This window comes from Rhincodon typus, chromosome 30, assembly GCF_021869965.1.
Source record: "Rhincodon typus isolate 14 chromosome 30, sRhiTyp1.1, whole genome shotgun sequence".
Classification (NCBI taxonomy): domain Eukaryota; kingdom Metazoa; phylum Chordata; class Chondrichthyes; order Orectolobiformes; family Rhincodontidae; genus Rhincodon; species Rhincodon typus.
The window spans coordinates 31,126,679-31,136,696 of NC_063361.1; the positions used below are offsets into that span (position 1 = coordinate 31,126,679).

General features: G+C 42.5%; 1 long non-coding RNA gene across 5 annotated transcripts in view; it reads left to right on the top strand.

The window, feature by feature from the left end:
- LOC109938619 overlaps positions 1–6,877 on the top strand; it is a 15,320-nt gene extending 8,443 nt beyond the window's left edge. For 4 of the 5 annotated variants that reach the window (XR_007265244.1, XR_007265243.1, XR_007265246.1 and 1 more), the window contains one exon: positions 5,176–5,422. This is a non-coding gene — a long non-coding RNA (uncharacterized LOC109938619). Of the gene's footprint in view, positions 1–5,175; positions 5,423–6,534 lie in introns of those variants that run through there. The other variant, XR_007265245.1, reaches the window with a different exon arrangement.
- Positions 6,878–10,018: the final 3,141 nt, after the last annotated feature.

Below are 10,018 nucleotides of genomic sequence, written 5' to 3' on the forward strand. Positions count from 1 at the left end.
ATACTAACATGGAGTATTAATAATCCCCAGCAGAGGGAGCTTCACCCTTGTCGTTTCAAATATATGAAGTCAGAAGTCCCACGACGCCAGGTTAGAGTCCAACAGGTTTATTTGAAATCCCAAGCTTTCGGAGTACTGCTCCTTTCTCAGGTGACTTCATCTGATGAAGGAGCCGTGTTCCGAAAGCTTGGGATTTCAAACCCGTTGGACTATAACCTATGTCCATCCCAGTCCAACATCAGCATCCCCACATCGTAAATAAATATGTGAAGGTTCAGAAAATCCATTTACTCAAACCAATCAATTGCTGTCTCTCAGTAAACACACTGTCATAGTATACAGCTACATCTGAAACTAATGTAATGCCGTTGCCTGTGCTATTCTCCCTTGCTTTAAACCTGCTGCCTGTTCAGTTGAGCTTGATGTAGACTTAACACTATGCTTTCACGCAACATGTAGTGACTGGATTTTGTGTTAGCTTTAATTTTCTACTTAACCAAACATCAACTCTACGGGTGATATTCAGAGAACTTAGAATTTCTTTGAAAAGTTTTCATGGGATGTGCACATCATTTATTATTTATCCCTAATTTCTCTGGAGGAGTTGATGAAGAGGAGCCTTCTTATAGAATGAAGGGAATAGACAAGCTTGAAGCAGGGAGGTTGTTTCCACTAGCGGATGAAACTAGAACGAGGGGGCATAGCCTCAAAATAAGGGGAAGCAGATTTAGGACTGAGTTGGGGAAGAACTTCTTCAGCCAAAGGGTTGTGAATCCGTGGAATTCCATGCCCAGTGAAGCACTTGAGGCTACCTCGTTGAACATTTTTAAGGCACAGATAGATTTTTGAACAGTAAAGGAATTAAGGGTTGTGGTGAGCGGGTGGATAAGTGGAGCTGAGTCTCAAAAAGATCAGCCTGGGTCTTATTGAATGACGGAGCAGGCTCAAGGGGCCAGATGGCCCACTCCTGCTCCTAGTTCTTAGATCTTTTGTCTTATCAACTCATCTAACTTGCTACAAATATTGGCTTCATTCAGATTAAGAACCTTAAGCATTGCATTTTTAACATTATTATTTACTCTGGTTCTAATTGCTACTGCACTCTTTGTGTAGAGTGCACTCTGCACTCTACTATTTTCACCACTTGCTGTCATGCTTTGATTGTGCAGAATAGTCTAACAGTGTCGTTTCTTCCAGCTTTGCTACCCATACTTCTGAATAATAGCAAATGTCCCATTCTGCTGAAGGGCTTCCAATTAGTCAAGCTGCTTTTGACTCTTCATTTGAAACACTACTGCATGTTTATTCTTCACTCCTTATAAAGCAGTCAGTCTTTACTTTTGCAATCACATCTTTGGCTGCGTTGAATGTTAAAAGACTTATCATAAGGGGAGATGATGGCCTCATGGAGATCGCTGGACTGTTGATCCAGACCCCTGATGTTCTTCTGGTGAACCTGGATCGGAATCCCACTACAGCAGAATATATAGTAGAATTTGAATTCAATTATTTTTTAAAAAGCTGGAATTAAAAGTCTAATGATGGCCAAAAATTAAATGTCAGGAAAACCCCACCTGGTTCACTAATGTCCTTTAGGGAAGGAAACTGGCTTCTTTACCTGGTCTGAATTACATGTGACTCCAGACCCACAACAATGTGGTTGACTCTTAACTGCCCTCTGGGCAATTAGGGATGGGCAATAAATACTGCCCTAGCCAGTGACACCCTCAACCCATGAATGAATTTAAAAAAATGAAAAATCTTTCTGCAGAACTCTGAAGCATCAGGCACAAAGTGTGGCTGTGACAAATATTCATTGTAGCAAAACAGATGAAAAACAGCATACTGTCCGTGCTTCACCATGTGGATCTCCGTTTTGTATCTCTTGAGTTTTCCTCAACATTCTGGTCAATGCACTTTCCTAGAACCAGAGGTTCAGGTTTTTTAAAAAATTGTACCAAGACCTTCAATCACTGATGCTCAATCCATGCTAATTCATTATCCCAAATAACAAGAGATCCTATCTGTCCAATCTCATTTATCTGCTATCTTACCAAATGTCTTCTGAAAATCCAATACACCACATCTACCAGTTCCCCTTTATCAATTCTGCTTGTTATATCCTTAAAAAATGCCAACAGTTCTACAACAGAACCCAACATGGTATGATGGGCCAAATGACCTCTTTCTGTGCTGTATCTTTCTAGATGCAACTCTAGACATTGTAGACACGCTGACAGTCTATGTGGCTAAGTTAGAATGCTCAGTGTGCTATGAGAAGGAGCAGTTGATGTTAGATAAACATATGAGGGAGAAATAGAAGATAGTGCTGATTGACTTAGAGATATAGTCATTTGGTAGAGGTTCATGCACATAAAGTATCTAATGTTACCGGTTGATAATTCAAGTCAGCAATGGGGTTCAATATCAGAGCTGGGAACTATTTCGTCTTCAGTGGATTCTCAACCAGTAAATCAGACATTTTCTTCTGGTTACACATACCAACAAATGCATCAAAAGAAACAACGGAATTCAAATTTTGAATCAAAACTACTGTCAGTTTGCTGTCTCTGAATTTCTCTGACATTCATGCCTGTGTTATTATTGTTCTTACTTCAGTGGCACAACACAATGACTGAATCTATCTCGCAATAGCAGCGAACTGGAACCGGGTTAAGGTGCAGTGACAATACTTATTCTCCAAATGATCTTCACAGCAAGCATTGGGCCCCTGTGGTAATGTGAGTTTGAGATAAAGGGACAACCAATGGAACATTCCATGCATTTGTTGATGAGACTAACAGGTATCACCCAGGAATGCAAAATATCTACAAACACTGCAATTCTGAGCCATGTGAGTGGCATGGTGGCTCTATGGGCTCCACTGCTGCTTCACAGCAGTGGGGGCCCGGGTTCGATCCTAGCCTCAGTAAACCTATAACTTGTCTCTAAGTGAAGAGAATGAGCACTTGATTAACCTTCATGAGGCAGATAGGGACACTGTGTACCACAGCTGGCTTGTGTATGTGCTTCACAAATGGCAGTTGAACCAAAAGCTTGTGTGTCAGTGCAAAAAGCAATTATGAAGTTAAATGCAATATTGACCTTTCAGTTAAGACACTTCCATGTAAATAAGTGGAATTTATGCTTCAGTTATTCAAAGCCTTGGTCAGACTCCATCAGAATTCAGTTTTGGATTCCAGCCCAAAACAGAACTGGAGTGATTTACAGGAGGGTGAATCCAGGACCTACACTTGGAGGAACTGACTCAGAAAAGGCAGTCAATGGACATTGAAATAATTTGAGAAAAGTTAAGACTTGGATCTTGAACTTAGTTACTTGCAAAGACCAGCAGTTGAGAGAAGCAGCTGTGATGGGATTATAGCTTGGAGCTTTAGAGGGTGAACGGAACTGGGGACCTGAGAGGGATGTCAATAGGCCACGTTCCGTAAACTAATAAAAAGCGCATTGGCCGCTAACTGCATTTCCAGTGGAATGACAGCCTCATAGTCAAACAGTAGACTGAGATTGTACATAAGGTTATTCAATTTAACTGGGCAGAGGATAAGCAGTGAAGCTGGAAACAGAGACAGGAAATTGTTGTTGCCTTTAAATTGGTTGCCACTGAGCAGAAAGAAATTGTGTCTTATTGAAGGTAGGCAATTGGACAGTGCATAGCAGTGCCTGAGTAGAATTGAACAGTCATAAGCTTCTAAACAACAAGCCTCGGATTTCAGATCAACTCACAGGCGAGAATGTAGACCAAGAGTCAGCAAACTGGCATCAGTTTGGTGACACAATTCTCTGTTTATGTTATGCGACTACATTTTTCCAATTTGACCCCATGACTATCTACAATGCTGGAAGGTGTAGCTCAATGTTAGAACATTTGCCTGCACTGCAGTGTCCCTCTGTTCAACTCTGGGTATCCTTTCCCTGTCATTTATGATGCATAACATCATGTTCACCAAACCAGCTGTCGAATCGTGTCAGTCAATGATGAGAACTCTACAGAAAAGCATTGTGTCAATTGTACACACCAGCAAAAAAAAAAACAATGTCCAATCATTCTTGAAATGGCTCTAACTCTCTCTCACCTTTCCACTATTCCTAAGTTCCCTGTGCCATTGGCTATTTGATCCTCAAATGTAGAAGCTAAAATGTGACTGTAAAGTATGAATAAGTGAAGCTGTGTGGTGCTATATTTCTGTCCAGCTCACTAAGATCTTCATCCCTTACATTTGGACTATAAAGAGGCAAAAATTGAGAAAGTAAGCAACTTTTAAAAAATTCATTCACAGGATGTGATCATTGATGGCTAGGCCAGCATTTATTGCCCATCCCTAATTACTAAGAGGGCAGTTGAGAGTCAACCACATTGCATTGGTCTGGAGTCACTTGTAGACCAGACCAGGTAAGATGAAGGGTCCAGGCCCGAAACGTCAGCCTCTCTGCTCCTATGATGCTGCTTGGCCTGCTGTGTTCATCCAGCCCTGCACCTTGTTGTCTCGGATTCTCCAGCATCTGCAGTTCCTACTATCTCAGGTAAGGAGAGCAGTTTCCTTTCCTAAAGGACATTACTGAACCAGTCAGGGAATACTGGAATAACAAGTTGAGAGCTGGATGAACACAGCAGGCCGAGCAGCATCAGAGGAGCAGGAAGGCTGACGGTTCGGGCCGAGACCCTTCACTGATGCAGATCATGAAGCATCTGTGGAGAAAGAACCAGAGGGTAAATTTGATACCAGCATATGCCCATGGATTAAAATATCAGTGGAAAAGTTGACTGTGTTATCTCGATCCTGAGTTTACATTTTCTCACTCACTCTTCACATCCCTCCTGCCTCCAACTCAAAGTTCTGCATATGCTACATATACACACAATGAGAGTTCCACATACTTCTCACTATCTGCAAAATTAAAGTGATTAAACAGTTTGGAACCAGGATTGCTGACTTTTAGAACAACAAGATGTATTTCAGATTATGACATTCCTGTTCTTCATCTCCGATGTTGTGTTGTGCTGTGGACTGTTTTATTCTAACACGACAGCTGCACAGGTGAGGAAGTAGCTCAGTACTAGAGCATCTGATTACTTATCAATGTGTTCCCCATTTCAAGTCTGTGTGCATTCTTTCTAGTCTTTATTAAGGTTGTCCAACTCTCTTTCTACAGGGGTCTGTTGTGCCACCGTGGGAGTGCCCTCAGAGATGTGCCATCTGTCTGAACAGGGTTGATTAAAAGGAAATCTAACTGGAGCAATCAAGAACATAATGTTGCATGAGCTGTTTGGTTGCCTTATTGAAAAAGCAAGACTTGGTACAGTGTTGTTTCATAGAACATAGAACTGTACAGAATAAAAACCGAAAGAACTGCGGATGCTGTAAATCAGGAACAAAAATAAAGTTGCTGGAAAAGCTCATCAGGTCTGGCAGCATCTGTGAAGAAAAAAACAGAGTTAACGTTTCGAGTCCGGTGACCCTTCCTCAGAACAGGTTCTGAGGAAGGGTCACCGGACCCGAAACGTTAACTCTGTTTTTTCACCTTACAGATACTGCCAGACCTGCTGAGCTTTTCCAGCAGCTTTGTCTTTGCATAGAACAGTACAGCACAGGAATGGGTCCATTGGCCCATGATGTTGTGCCGAACATGACGCCAAATTAAGCTAACCCCTTCTGCCCGCCCTTGGTTCATATCCCTCCATTCCTTGCATATTCATGTGTTTATCTAAAAGCCCTTTAAATGCCTTAATCATATCTGCCTCCACCATCACCCCTGGCAGCACATTCCATACTCCTACCACGCTCTGTGTAAAAAAACCTGCCCGTCACATCTCCTTTGAACTTTCCCCCTCTCACCTTAAATGCATGGCCCTTAGTATTAGACATTTCAGCTTGAGGAAAATACTCTGACCGTCAACCCTATCTATACATCTCTTAATTTTATAGACTTCTATCAAGTTTTGCCTCAGCCTCTGCCACTTCAGAGAAATCAACCCATGTTTTTCTCGCCTCTCCTTAGAGCTCATATCCTCTAATCCTGGCAGCACCCTGGTAACCCTCTTCTACACCCTCTCCAAAGCCTTCACATCGTCCCTGTAATGTGGTGACCAGAATTGAACGCAATACTCTAATTGCGGCCTAACCAAAGTCTTATAAAGTTCATTCTTGACTAATTTCTGCAATTCATTCTAGATTTTCTCCTGCTTTCCAATCCCAGGGAAATTGGACCATTAACCACAATGAACCATATCATTCTGAATGAGTCAACTGCAGAGCTGAGTCTAGGGGCTTTATGTCTATCATACAGAATTATTGTCTAATTCATGATAACAGCAGCTGTAGCCACGTTAACTTCTCACAGTTGAAGTTTGACGGCTCTCTCCATAATATTGGCACTGCATGCATCATCTTTCAGTACATCAGCACTTTGCTCAAAACACTATGCAAAGGATTTGAACCAGATGTGGAAGAAAGTAGAATGTAAGATTAAGGTTTAACAACTCTTTATCCTTTTTTTGTTCAATTCTTAAAGATACGTTTGTTTTGGACCATTGGATTCTCTGACGGTAAAGATGGCAGTTTCCTTCCCTAAAGGGCATGCGTGGCAGGATTTGAACCTGGTTCTCCAGAACATTACCTGCGTCTTGAGATTAACAGTCCAGCGAAAATGCCACTAGGCCAGCAGCCCCCCAATTCATTGTCAGTAAAGCGATTTGTGTGGGAGGGAGTCACAAATGGTGCTAAATAATATATTTTCGTCTATGATCTCCTTTGGAATTCTTTCGCTGAAAGTGAAGATGCCCATCTTTCCTCAGTCTTTTCCTCATGGCTTAGGCCTCAATTTTCAGCAATAAACCTCATGGTACTCTTCCAAATGCTTGATAACATCTTGATCACCAGGCTGAGCCTTAACCCGATTCTGATACACTCACCACCCAGTCACTCAGACAGGCCCGAGAATAGATTTACTGCTGCTGACCTGCATTGATTGGATACGATCACTGCTTCCAGAACGTGGACTTCATCAAGACACCCTCCGTGTTCAAGCGAAGGCAAGTACCCGGAAGAGGGCAGCAGAGCGGTGATGCTGATCGGTTGACGTGGTGAAGAGCTGCATCAGTGCAGTCACTGCTTCCAGAAGGTGGTTTGCGGAGGGGCTGTTGTCAAGTAACAGTAAATTAATTTACTTTGTTACGAATGCTGAGGGTGGCTCAGTGATTTGCATTGCTGCCTTACGGAGCCAGGGATCCGGGTTTGATTCCACCCTCGGGCAACGGTCTGTGTGGAGTTTGCACATTCTCCCCGTGTCTGTGTGGGTTTCCTTCCAGGTGCTCTGGTTTCCTCCCGTCAAAGATGTGCAGGTTATGGTCGATTAGATATGCTAAATTGCTCATGGTGTCCAGGGATGTGCAGGCTAGGTGGATTGGCCATGGGAGATGCAGGATGACAGCGAAAGGGTAGGGGATGGGTCTGGGTGGGATACTGTTCGGAGGGTCAGTGTGGATTCAATGGGTTGAAGTGCCTGCTTCCACACTGTAGCGATTCTATGATTCTAATTGATCACACATTTTGAAGTAAATGACTGAATAACCATTACACAAACTTGGCTGCATGATGACTTGGAGATATTGCATTTTGTTCCCTCATATAAATCATTAATATATTGTGAATACCTGGGGTTCGAGCTTTGGAGTGTTGAATGATATTCGAGAAGAAAATGAATCCAAATAAAGATGAACGGGGAGCGGTGATAATTAAGGACGGCAGGTACACAAGAGTTAGACGTGATCTTGGTTCAGGAGATCAAGAAGCAGAATCAGTTTGGGTGTAGATAAGGGATAATGAGAGAAAGAAGTCAGAACACTCTACAGGCCTTGTAACTGTAGCCAGATATATAGGACAAAGCATACAATAAAAAAAAGATTGGATGCTTGAGCTCAAAGGAGAGCAATAATCATGGGGAACTTTAGTCTGAATGTTAACTGGAAAAATCAGATTTGTAACAATAGCCTAAATAAGCAGCTTTTAAAATGTTTCCAAGACAGTTTCTTAATGCGGCATTTTCTGGAACTGACGAGAGAACAGGTTACATTCAACTTTGTATTGTGTAATAATACTGGCTGCATTAATTAGCTCAGAGTAAGGGGACATCGAGGTCACAGCAATTACAACACAAGTGAATTTTATAATCCATTTGAACGGAAGAGAGGATCTAGACCTGTATTATAAATCTAAATGAGGACAACTATGTGGACATAAATACTAAGCTAGCTGGTGGACCTGTTATCCTCGGCTAGGCAACAGATCAATTGAAAAGCACAGACAGATATACAGTCAGAGTCATAGAGCGGTACAGCACAGAAACAGACCCTTCGGTCCAACTCTTCCATGCCGACAAGATATCCTAAATAAGTCTTAGTCCCATTTGCCAGCATTTGGCCCATATTGCTCCAGACCCTTCCTATTCATACACCCATCCAGTTGCCTTTTAAATGTTGTAATTGTACCTGCCTCCACCACTTCCTCTGACAGCTCATTGCATACATGCACCACCCTCTGCGTGAAAAAGTTGCCCCTATGACCCCTTTTAAATCTTTCCCCTCTCACCTTAAACATATGCCCTCTAGTTTTGGACTCCCCCAATCCCAGGGAAAAGATGTTGTCTATTTACCTTATCCATGCCCCTCATGATTTTATAAACCTCGATAAGGTCACCCCTCAGCCTCTGATGTTCCATACAAAACGGCCCCAGCCTATTCAGCCTCTCCCTATAGTTCAAACCCTCCAATCCTGGCAACATCTTTCTAAAGCTTTTCCGAACCCTTTCAAGTTTCACAGCACCCTTCTTTTAGCAGGGAGATCAGAATTGCACACAGTGTTCCAAAAGTGGCCGAACTAATGTTCTGTACAGCCGCAACATGACCTCCCAGCACCTATACTCAATGCACTGACCAATAAAGGCAAGTGTAACAAACGCTGCCTTCACTACCCTGTCTACCTGTGACTCCACTTTCAAGAAACTCTGAACCTGCACTCCAAGGTCTTTTTGTTCAGCAACACTCCCCAGGACCTTACTATTAAGTATATAACTCCTGCCCTGATTTGCCTTTCCAAAATGCAGCACCTGACACATATCTAAATTAAACTCAGTCTGCCACTCCTCAGCTGATTGGCCCATCTGATCAAGATCCCGTTGTACTCTGAGGTAACCTTCTTCGCTGTCCGCTGCACCTCCAATTGTGGTGTCATCTGCAAACATACGAACCATACCTCCAATATATGAGAGATTCTTCGACAATATGCAGAACAAGAATATTCCTGCTTTGAAGAGAAAGTCCAAGACGGGACCCAACATCTGTGTTAACTTGAATAAGTGAAGGACAACATCAAACCAATGGGCAAAGCACTTAATTTGAAAAGAGAGAGGGAGAGCTGATGATTGATGGGAACTGAATATGTTTTCAAAAAAGCCGAAGTGCTGAAGACATTGGGGACAACGCAAAAATGACCCAGACCCTGGAAGAAAATTCACATCAACAATGCTTCTAACAGTTTACACAGACTGAAAGGCAGATTTTAAATGTGCACGAAGGGACAAATGTGTTCACAAACGTTTGAACTGGGGACACTCAATCTGCACTCAAATGCACGCACACTGCAATGCAACGGGTAAATGCAAAGTTGTCTCACTTACTGAGTTTCAGTCATGCATTGGAACAGCTGGGCATCATGCCACTGATATGTGATCGGGTAAACAGTTCAACATAGAGAAGAACGTGTGAAGGTAATTGCCAACAATGTCAAAACACCCCTTCCTTACCTATCTGGTGTACACAGAATCAGTTATAAACACTGAATCACAGCTCAAATTCTGTCATGCTGCCTGCAAAACCAAAACAGACAGACATTCAGAGGAATCTCAGCATCTGCACGCAAGCATGCTATCATGGGCGATACCACGAATCCAAGGCAGTCTGTAATTATTTGATATTCAGAGCAGCCTTCAAAAAATTGGA